Source organism: Antechinus flavipes, chromosome 1 (genome assembly GCF_016432865.1).
Source record: "Antechinus flavipes isolate AdamAnt ecotype Samford, QLD, Australia chromosome 1, AdamAnt_v2, whole genome shotgun sequence".
Lineage (NCBI taxonomy): Eukaryota > Metazoa > Chordata > Mammalia > Dasyuromorphia > Dasyuridae > Antechinus > Antechinus flavipes.
This window is the reverse complement of record NC_067398.1, coordinates 634,319,182-634,331,448: the sequence shown is the minus strand read 5'-3', so window position 1 is coordinate 634,331,448 and position 12,267 is coordinate 634,319,182. Positions and strand designations below refer to the sequence as shown.

Genomic DNA, 12,267 nt, shown 5'->3' with positions numbered 1-12,267 from the left:
TGAACAACTAACTCTATTCATAATTCCCTGTGACAGTCTGGTAGAAAAAAATCAGTCACTGGGGTTTTGCAGATTAGTTAAGCCTGGTATTTCCTGCAGCTTTCTGCTCCTTCAGGGTTGCCTAGTGGCCTGGGAACAAATCACAAAAACAAAAAAATATATAACATCATCCTAATAAGGACTAATAACAACTTACTGTTAGTTGCAAATGACCACAAGTTTATCTTCTAAAATATGAAGAAGGAAAAGCAGAAAGCATTGTTTCTGTCTATTACAACTTCTCTCCACATATTATTTAGTGATCTCTTCCACAAGATACAGGAGTGCTATCTGATAGTGTGCTTTTGTATTTTACTAGCTGAAGTAAAAAAGAGATATTTCATACTGCCTCTGAATTCAGATCTAATTTTTATCTGTCCACCTCACTGCAGGAGACCATATCTTGATCAGGACCTTATCTCTGGTTCCCTTGACTTTCATACAATCATAAAGTCAGTCATCAAAATACAGGGGCTTCTTCTGAATACACTGGAAGACATTTTTGAAGTCTCCTTTGATACTTTCTTTCTTGATACTTTCTAGCATGTCTGTAGCTCTTATTCCTTTCAAATTCTTTCTAGAAGTAGCACATACTACCTATAGTCATAATACTGATCAGTTAGGGACATCAGATTCCTTCCTCTTCACTCTTGTATCATAAAATTTCTAACCATCTTAGATACCCAACTCATAATAAATCACACAACCATCACCACCAAGTCATTTGTACATTTTTCTATAGACTTTACTAATTTCATAGAGCACCTGGTTTGTCCATGAGCAGATGATCTCAATGAGGGAATTTTTATTAGTACCCAGGACTTCATGGAGGCTTTCAGTTTCAAAGCATCATACTAGTAGGTACTGTTAAAAGATTCAAAATTATTGTCTTCAAGTGGCCAAATAAGGACAATTTCATTGCTTTTGCAAGTTCCTTTTTGGTCCTTCTCTGATAAGTGAAGGCAATGTCCTGCCTTTATTCACTACTGCTATTTCTCAGAATGTTGATGGTGATAACTTCATCTGTTCCATTGGTCTTGATGGGCACCTCAATATTTATAGTATCTCTTTCTTTTTTTTTTGCATGATAAACATATATATATATAGAAAGAGAGAGAAAAAGAGAGAGAGAGAGAGAGAAAGAGAGAGAGAGAGATTATTTTTTTAAATAATTATAACTTTTTATTGACAGAGCCCATTCCTGGCTAATTTTTTAAAGCAATATCTCTTGCACTCACTTCTGTTCCGACTTTTCCCCTCCCTCCCTCCACTCCCTTCCCTAGATGGCAAGCACTCCTATATATGTTAAATATGTCACAGTATATCCTAGAAAAAATATATGTGTGCAGAACCGATTCTCTTGTTGCACAAGAAGAATTGGATTCAGAAGGTATAAATAACCTGGGAAGAAAAACCAAAATGCAAACAGTTTACATTCATTTCCCAGTGTTCTTTCTTTGGGTGTAGCTGCATCTGTCCATCATTGATCAATTGAAACTGAGTTAGATCTTCTCTTTGTCGAAGAAATCCACTTCCATCAAAATACATCCTCATACAGTACTGTTGTTGAAGTATATAATGATCTCCTGGTTCTGCTCATTTCACTTAACAGCATCTCTTTCAGCATTAAAATTGTTATTAGTTTTGACAGAGCCATGGAGACTTGTAGGTTAGAATGATCACAATCTTGCAAAAATTTCATGAATTCTAGACATCTTTTAAAAAGCTGCACAAAGAACTGGGAGAGCAGGGAGCTAGATATGCTTCATGTCTACCTAGTTGTCTCTCAAAGAATCACTGTGAATTTTTGCACATTTACTGAGATAGTAAAGGGCAGAGACAAATTTTAAACTGAAGTCCTCTGACTTTGAATCTAATACTCTTCTCACTCTATACAAAGCATTTCCACACTAATTACCTTATTTTTAAAATGAAGAAACTAAAGTTCAGAGAATTTAATTTGTCCAAAAAAATATAGCTAGTTAGAGGAATGATCAAACATATCTCACTTATTCTGAAATGCCCCTATTTATGTACCCCAAAATATAGAGGATATGTCTATTTTTTAAAAAATGGATATCCACCTTTTTGCTCCCTGAATAGCCATTCCAGACAGACATCCTTTCCAAAATCCACAATTCCACAATAGTGACCTACATGTGCCTGGAAAGTTTTCTGGCCATCCTAAGTATTTATTTCATTCATTCTTCTATGGCAGTGGTTCTCAAAGTATGGTCTAGAGGATCCTGGGGATCTCTGAAATCCTTTTAGAGGGTCTACAAATTCAAAAATAGTTTTTATTTCCAATATAGTAAATGTCTATAAATATAATCCAGATAAACAAAAACTCTTTGGAGAGATCCTCAATAATTTTAATAGGATAAAGATACTGAAAACAAAAGTTTGAGAACCACTGTCTATGGGAACACTTTCTGACATCCTTCAGTTTCATAGTAGTTGCCTTATTCCCACCTGGGCAACTTTCTGTCCTTCACCTTCTTTCAAGCTTTACACAGCTGACTGATATCCTGGGACCATACCATTCCAAGGCTGAAGTGCTATCAAGAATTCAGTGCTGAGGATGAATACAGAGAGGCTTGGAGAGACCTACATGGACTGATGCTGAGTGAGATGAGCAGAACCAGGAGATCATTATACACTTCGACAACGATATTGTATGAGGATGTATTCTGATGGAAGTGGATTTCTATGACAAAGAGACTTAATTGAGTTTCAATGGATAAATGATGGACAGAAACAGCTACACCCAAAGAAGGAATACTGGGAAATGAATGTGAACTATTTGCATTTTTGATTTTCTTCCCGAGTTATTTTTACCTTCTGAATCCAATTCTCCCTGTGCAACAAGAGAACTGTTCGGTTCTGCAAATATGTATTGTATCTAGATATACTGCAACATATTTAACATATCTAGGACTGCTTGCCATCCTGGGGGGGGGGGAGGAGGGAGGGAGGGGAAAAAACGAAACATAAGTGATTGCAAGGGATAATGTCGTGTAAAAATTATCCTGGCATGGATTCTGTCAATACAAAGTTATTATTAAATAAAATAAAATAAAAAAAAAAGAAGAAGAAGAATTCAGTGCTGAACTTATTCCAAAATATGTAATGTAGTCTTACCTTGTCATTTCTCCCTATCCCCCCAAAATATGAATTCTTGATAGCCATTATTTGAATCATATTCACTCTTTTTTGGTATAATTCTTTTCTCAGTCCCACCACTGCTCCATTCTAAAGCCATATACTCCTTCCATTTTGTTTTCTGGAATGCTTGTTGTAAGTATAAAACTTTCATTTTTGACCTTTTATTTTTTTGTTCCCTCTAACATTCTTGCATTCAAGAGACTTGGCTCTAACCTAGATGACATAGTTTTCTTTCCTGCCTACCCTTTCTAACACAGGTCATAACTCATTTTTCCAAACCTGTCATTTTCATGTTTTTTTTCTGAATTACTATCATTCAGTAATATCTCCTTTGATCATCATTCAGTCCTATTTATTAAGCAATCAGGATTCTGTTGACTGTTTTCTACCAGAACGTTCTGACATCCTACAAGAAACTGACCCAAACTTTCTTTCTTTAATTTCTAAACTCATACCTTTGATATCCTCCATATACCATAACCTCCCAATTAGTAAACATTCATTTTTCCATGATTTTCTCTTCTAACCCACCTCAGAGCACATGGGTGATCAAGGCTATGGTCACATATTCAAAAATGATCATACCCTTGATCTCCCATGTGCTCAATTTCTATATTAATGAAATCTGTGATTACTTTATGTGACTCCATTCTGTCATCATTTTACCTTTCCCGCTTTCTAGCAACTCCTTACTACAAACAACCCCTTAGTTTTTTCTTCTGTTGTGGTGAGGTCTCTTCTGATGAACATTTGGAGAATTAGATAAACTCCACATTGTCCTCCTCTTTTAAATATTTTATCTCATTATCAATTTTACAAGATTTTGAGTTGCAAATTTTTCTTCCTCCCTTTCACTACTCCCCTTTTCCTAAAATGGGAGGTTATATAGATCATGCATATCCATTCATGTAAAACCTGATTTGATTTTGTTATATATGTGCTATCAGTAAAACATACTTACTTATTAGTCACAATTGTGAAAGACAAATATATCAAAAAGAACAAAAAATGTGAAAACAAAGTAAGTGAAACAAAAGTTTGCTTCAATTTCTAATCAGAGTCCATTAGTTCTTTATCTGATTGTTGATAACATTTGCCTTTGTGAGTTCTTTGTGCTTTTCTTGGATCATTGTTGGTGAGAAAAGTTGGATATTTATGGTTGATCATTACACAATGTTGCTGATGCTGTTTTCTGGGTTCTGGTACTGCTGACACAATGTTTTCTGTGTTCTGCTAATTTAATTTTCCATTACTTTGTATAAATCTTTCCCGGTTTTTAAAAATATCTGCCTCTTCATTTTTTTAATATATATAATAATAGCCTTTTGTTTTTCAAAATACATGCAAAGAAAATTTCCAACACATCCTTGCAAAGCCATGTATTCCAAATTTTTCTTCCTCTCTCCCCACTTTCCCCCTTCTTTATTCAACAAGTAATCCAATATAGGTTAAATGTGCAATTCTTTTAAACATTTCCACATTTATTATGCTGCACACGACAAATCAAATCAAAAAGGAAAAACATAAGAGAAAAAAAATAAGCAAGCAAATAACAAGCAAAAAATGGTGACAATACTATGTTGTCATCCACATTCAGTCTCTATAGCCTCTTTCTGGATGCAGATGGCTCTTTCCATCACAAGTCTATTGGAATTGGCCTAAATCACTTCATTGTTGAAAAGAGCCACATCCATTACAATTTATGATCACATGATCTTGTTGCTGTGTACAACGTCCTTTTGGTTCTACTTATTTCATTCAGCATCAGTTCATGTAAGTCTCTCCAGGCCTTTCTGAAATTATCTCCTGATTATTTCTTATAGAATAATAATATTTCATTACATTCATATACCATAACTTATTCAGCCATTCTCTAGTTAGTGGGCATCTGCTCAGTTTCCAGCTCTTTGCTACCACAAAAGGGCTGCTACAAACATTTTTACACATATGAGTCTTTTTTTTTCTTTTTTATCATCTCTTTGGGACACAGACAGTAGAGGCACTTCTAGATCAAAAGGTATGCCTTTGGGCATAGTTTCAAATTACTCTCCAGAATGGTTAGACCAGTTCACAACTCCACCAACAATGTATTAGTGTCCCAGTTTTCCCCACATCTCCAACATTTTTCATTATATTTTTCTGTCATCTTTGTCATCTTAGCCAGTTTGAGAGGTGTGAAGTGATATCTCAGAGTTGATTAATTTGCATTTCTCTACTCAATAGTGATGTCTCATAAAGTCATTAGCTTATGCTTGGCCAATTCAACCTTCTAAGGTGTTATTTCCCTTAAACTAGTTTTTGCACTTTCTTTTCTATCAGCAAATTGTACTCTTTATCTTCAGTGGAGTTTTTAAATGTCTTTTTCCATTTGGCTTATGTTATTTTTTATGCAGTTTTTCAAGCTATTGACTTTTTTCATAATTCTCTTGTAGCACTCTAATTTTTTTCCTTCTACATCTCTTACATGATTTTTAAGCTCTATGAATTCTTTCTGTGCTTGAGAACTTTTTCAGTTTTTGCCAATAGGTGTTTTGACATTGTTTTCTTCTTCTGAGTTTTTGTCTTTGTATTCCTTGTCACCATAATAACTTTTTATAGTCAAATTTCCCTTTTTTTTTTCCTTCTCATTTTTTGGCTTTTTTCCTTTTCTTTTAAGTTGAGTCTCTGCTCCCAGGGTTGAAAAAGTGCTGTCTCAAGCTCCTTGTGCCAGTGGTTGTAGTTCCTGACTGTTGCCTGGTGCTGTACTGATGTTGCCTGAGGCTCATGGGGAACCCTCATGTCTGGCATTTTGAGGTGGGAAGTAAAGTGAGGGTAGCTGGGGCTTTGGGGGCTGTAGGGATATGGCAGCTTACTCAGTACTGACATAAATAACTGAGTTACTAGTGTGTGCTGTGGTCCACTGAAGTGTTTCTGCATTTGCCTGGAACTATTCTGAAGCACATGGAATCCTGGCCACTGGAGGATACTTACCTGCCCAGATATTTGCCATAGCCCGTGTAAGTCTGGCTTTTGGAGGATGAATCTTTGTTTGGAGCCCTGTTGAAGCATGAGTAAGTCGTGTAACTGGATGATGATAGCTGTTCACTTGGGGGCTATATCAAAGCCTGTGGTGGTTCCTGGAGCTGGGATCTGACAACTCCCCTAGCTACACCAAGCATAGAGGGATCCTAGTGTGGTCCTTCACCTACACCAGCAAACTAAGGCTCAGAATATCCTGCTGCTTTGCTGAGGTGGGTCTTGCTACATGCTCACTGGGAAGCTTCTTTTCCTGGACAGTGCCCTTCTTACATAAATGAGATAGATCTCTCCTGCAGATCCTCCAGATTTCAGTCCATCTCCTTGCTGGTTCCACTGCTCTAGGACTTGTCTTGTAAAGCTATTTTATGGTTGCCCAGAAGTATACACAGGATAATTATACCTATTCATTCTTTACTCCAACAATTTGGCTTCTTGAAATAGAATAAAATGATTTCTAAGTGAGATTGTGATGCTAAGTTTATCTACTGCATACTCTTTTCCCTTTTTTTGCTTTCTCATTACTGTTGATTTTCCCTTTTGCAATGGTAGATAATCCAATGCTTTAATACTAACCTATTTCCCTCTATGTTCCCTGCCTGTACTAGTAAAATAACATTGACATATATCCTATTACCTTTAGAATCCTCACTCTACAAAATAAATTAGTTGAGAAAGGAGTTAATGATCAACAAAAATGGTTTAATATTTTCTCCACTTTGTAAGATTCCATTTGTTTCATCCCAATAAAACATAAATTCCTCAGGAGCAAGGTAAGGTACACTTAGTAAACAGGATAAGGACTGTTTACTAAGTACTCTGTGTCTTGTAGACGGGAATGACTGTCATAGAGTAAGATCTTAATAAATAATAGTGGAGTGTATGAATGAAAGCTTCAACATACTTTGAAATACTAAACAAAGTGGTGGGTAAATATTATATAAATCTATAGAATGTTGTAGCTTAATGAAACCTTAGAACAAAAATGTTAAAGCTCCCAAAGCCTGAAGAATTTTAGGAAAAAGACATAGAATGTTAGAGCTGAAAGTGACCTTAGAACTAGAAGTCCTTAGATACCATTTAATCAAACCTTTTTTATTTTACAGATGGGTAGGGAGATAATGAGATCTAGAGATGGGAAGTAACTTGGTCATGATCACATATGTAGTTAAAGGAAACATTAATAAGTTTAATAAGAACTAGGATGTAGTTCTCATAGTCCCTCATTTTAGAATTTTTTAAAAGGAAATATTGCTGAATAGTCTGTCTTCCCAATTCATCTAAATTTTCCCACTAGCCTTTGTTGGCTATCCAAATCTATTCATTCACCTTGCTTTACGTTTTTTTCTCTCCTAAAAGAACTTTTCCCATAGGGGATAACAGTCAATGCTAATAGGAAGGTGAAAAGGAACAGGTAAAATAAAAGGATGTTTCAACCTTCAAGCATATAATAACAAAACATCAATTTAGAAACTTCATGGGACTAGATGACATGATCTATTTAAGTCTTTGCAAATTAAATGCAAATTGTACCCAAGTATGAGGTAGGACTTTAAATAATGAGGCTTTTTTTTTCTTTCCAGGAAACTTAGCAAGATTTATCCATTTGAATAAGCATTGTCCTAGTGCATCTAGTAACCTTGGGATCTTATAAACACGTTTCGGTAATTATATCATTAAAATGGCATAACTTTTTTTCTAGTACCTTGAAACATGATCTTTATTACTTCACAAGTCCATCTACTACCCCCTTTTTTTCCATACCTGAGTCTTTTTTTAAGACCTAAATAAAAACTTAGCATTTCCCTAAAGTCCCCCATGTCTATTCCAGATATCAGTGATTAGTTACGTTTCTGACACCTATTGTAATTAATTTCTGTAACATACAATTTAATATTTATTCTATGCTGATTTTTCAAAGTATTCTCTGTGACTTCTACACAACTAGATGTTATAGCCCTCAAGTCCAGGGAAGCTATTTTATGTACATGGGAACATATTTAGGATCAAAGATTTAGATTTCATTCATATATATTAGTCTAACCTAGTCATTCTGCAGATGAAGAAATTGAGTTTTAATGAGACCAAATTATTTTTCTGGGGTCATACAGTTGATAAATAGCAAAATCAAGATTAAATTCATAATCTTAATTCAATTTATCCTCCTCCCCTCCTTCTACTATCCATAGAGAACTGGGAAAATAGTGGCATATAAAGTGATAACCCAGTTGATATGATATTTAAGGATTTATAAGCATTTTACAACATTATCTCATTAAATCTTTAATAACTATACTAAAAGTTAGTTATGCAAATAATCACTTGATACAATGTGCAGACAAAAAACTAAAGCAAAGAAAGATGAATTGATTTGCTCAAAGTTATAAGAACCCATATGAGTTGAGGTTTCTTGTCTCAAAAACCAATGCTTTCTCTTCTAAGAGAAAGTGTTTTTCTCTTTCTAATTAGAAAGTTCAATTCAACCTCACTTTTTAACTTTATCACTATTTCTCTACTGAAATCATGTTTAAAATGACTCTGGGGATATTTGGAGAGGGGAATGGGAAAAAAGAAAATTCATTTTTATAAAGTAACTTGGCAATTTAAAGCAGTGGGCAATAGACAGATTAAGTCCTCTCAAATAAAAAAGATATTTTTCTGAAGAAATGAAAAGATTTAATAAAAGCTACCAAGAATTATGCATTCTTGGAGAAATGTCTAAATCAATTCTAACATGCAAATCCAACAAAAAAATTCTATAAATTGGGAAAATAGGTTTCAAAAGAAAAGGACATTTCACAAGTACAGAATGGGGGAGGCTTGGCTAGGCATCTGTTTGCCTGAAAAAAGATCTGGATGTTGTAGTGGACAGTATACTTAATATGAGTCAGAAGCATGATGTGGCAGTTACAAAAGCAATCTAATTTCCAACTTCATGAAGAAAGAGCTGGTTTCCAAGAGAATTCAGGTGATTTTTACATTTGTAATCTCCTTTTATCGAATTTTATCTGAAGTATAGATTTTAGTTCTTGGAACTATAATTAAAGCATGCTGTTAAGTTGGAGAGAAATGAGAAGGAAAATAGCATGGTATCTGGGATAGAGTCCATGATATATATCAATAAGTAGAAGGAACTGGAGACTTTTAAGCTAAGGAAGAAAAGTTTAGGGGGGGAGGCATGACAGCCATCCTCAAATATTTTAAGGGCTATTATGAAGGAGAAATATTTTACTTGTTTTGTTTAGTCCAGAAAAATAGAACCAGTTAAAATTATTGAAAGTTATATACCCACCAATTTAGACTTTATGTAAGAAAAGAATTCCTAATTCTTTTTAAGATGATGTGTTGGACTTGGGGAAGAGAAAGTGACCCAATTCATCTAGGAAGTGGTGTATTTGAAGGGGAGTAATATAAAACAAGTATGCAAAGTTAAGCAGGATCCAGATTGTGAAGTGTTTTAAATGTCCATCTGGTTAAGGAATGTTTATTTACTGTAGATTTAACAAAGTCAGTGAGGTTTTTTTGTTTGTTAGTTAATTTTTTAATTACAGGAATGAAATATGCAAACTTACTCCCAAACTTTATACTTTCTTAACTTTCCTAATGTTGTTTTTTCCAGTCATTCAGGATTGTAATAGCAGAGTCATCCTTTACTCTTCAAGTCAATAACCAATCATTTATCACGTACTGTGCTTTCTACCTTAATAACATCTCTTTCCTATGTCTCCTGGCTTCCATTACACTGCACCTTCCCTGGTTCAGGCCTTAATCATTTCATTCTTGGAGTATCACTTCCTACCTACTTTTCCAGGCTACTAACACTTCCTCTCCCCACCCCATCCCATGCATTCTGTGATCCGATGACATTGATCCCTTGACACAAGATACTTCACATACAAACTCAGCATTTTCACCATTCCTGGAAGTATCTCACTCTTTTTATGTACCTTTTAGTTTCTCTGACTCCCTTTAAAACTCTGATTTAAAGTCTCAATGAAATTCCATGTTCTGCAAATAGGTTTTTCCATTCTTCTTTAATCTGGGTGCCTTCACTCTGAAGTGACCCACAATATAGCCTGTTAGCACTCCCATTAGACTGAGCTCCTTAAAATCAGCATTGTTCTTTACTTTTCTTTGTGTTCTCAGTGTGTAGCACATATAGTGAGTGCTAACTAAATTCTAGTAAGCTTTGGGAGTTGTTCTTAGAGAATGGAAATAGTCGATCCCGGGAATTCATTTAGGAGACTATTCAAATAGTCCAAGTGAGAGCCTAGATGACTGGAAAGAAGAGAACATATGTGACTGTCATCATAGACGATTTGTGTGACAAATGTGGTAAATCATTGGATATAAAAAAGTGAAGAAGAGTGATGGCTGCAATAAACCTATGTAAATGAAAATATCATATTGTTTCTGAAAGAAATCCAGATATTTGGAAGAGGGAAAGTACTGTTAGGTAGAGAAAATGAAAATGAATTTTGGATAGTAGGGAGAAATGTTTAGAATCAGGTCAATGATGTGTGAGCATAGCTTGAAAGTAGAGCACTATGAGTTACTTGTATGGAGATGATAAATGAATAAATGAGATCCATAAAAGAAAAAAGGTGAAAGAAAAAAGAAAGAGAACTATAGAAGTCATTCATGGGAATAGATGATAATTCAGCAAAAAGGATTGAGAAGGAGAGTAAGAACAAGTAATATAATCAGTTCAGACACTTATTATCTAGGTTGAGAGAGTTGTGAAACTCAATTGTAAAAGAGTTACAGAGAGGTCCAAGAAAGAGGAGAATTGAGAAAAGATTATATAGAGAAAATAAGAAAGAGAACATTGGAAACTTTGAAGAGAGCAATATTAGATTATTGGTGTAGTTAGAACTCAGATCTCAAATATCTAGAAAGTGAAAAGAAATAAATAGAAGATGGAGACAATTGATAAAGACAACTTTTTATGCATAATGAATTCTGAAAAGAGAAAGAAATAAAGTGCATTAATTTGCGGGGATGGTATTGGTATGGAAGGGAAACTTTTTAAACAAAGAAAGGCATTCATTTTCTCCACTCCCTTACCCAGAAAGACATTTTTGTTTTGTTTTGTTTTGTTTTTTATGTTTTTTTTATTTTTTTTTTTTGCTGAGGCAATTGGGAGTTAAGGGATTTGCCCTGGGTCACACAAGTAGGAAATGTTAAGTATCTGAGATCAGATATGAACTCAGGTCCTCCTGACTTTAGGACTGGTGCTCTATCCACTACGCCATCTAGATGCCCCCAGTCATTTATTGTTACAAAAATGGAAAGGGATGGTCAAAAAGAAAATTTGAGAAAAAGCACTCTAATGCATTAAGCTAATGTGTAAATGCAATAATCTGCACTCAAATTCCCCCAACTCTAAAAAAAGGGAATTAGGTACAATTTGGTTTTTCCTTTTTAGAATTTATCTTGGTCATTGTAAATATATCAGTTAGACATGATGGGAGTGGGTGATTTTTGGTAGAACCATATCACATAGATAACTGTCCTTAGTGTGATCCATTATAAGTATGCCTCTGAAACTTAATGGTTATGACTCTGAACAATGCAATTAACCTCTCCAGCTCATGAAAGCTTTTATGACACCAAGTTGCTGAGTAGCTGCAGATGTGCACTGACACGGGGAATCTCCTTACTGGGAACTCATTATACCAATAAAATCAAAAAGTGTGGTTCAAACACATACATATACATATATGAACATTTCAAAATCAGATTGGTCACATCAAAACCAGATTATTTTCTTGGATACCTCATCTGCAAAATGAAGGTGACAATATTTGTATTACATGCTTCACAGGTTTCTTGTGATGAAAAACATTTTGTAGATTGTAAAGTATTATTGGATTATAGGTAGTTATTTTTATCTTTAAGACCTAGGTCAAATCCCACCACTCTAGGAATTATTGACTCAAAAAGAACAAGTGAAATATGTCCCATTGGCTTTGGACTAATGGTATTAGAAAAGCCAATGCACCTAGAAAGGGAAAAATTTATACCAAACATCAACACCTGACAAGA

The 12,267-nt window shown here is 34.7% G+C and overlaps 1 pseudogene; it reads right to left on the bottom strand.

Annotated features, from left to right (window-relative positions):
* Positions 1–291: 291 nt before the first annotated feature.
* Positions 292–6,252, bottom strand: LOC127547832 (annexin A2-like; annotated as a pseudogene).
* Positions 6,253–12,267: the final 6,015 nt, after the last annotated feature.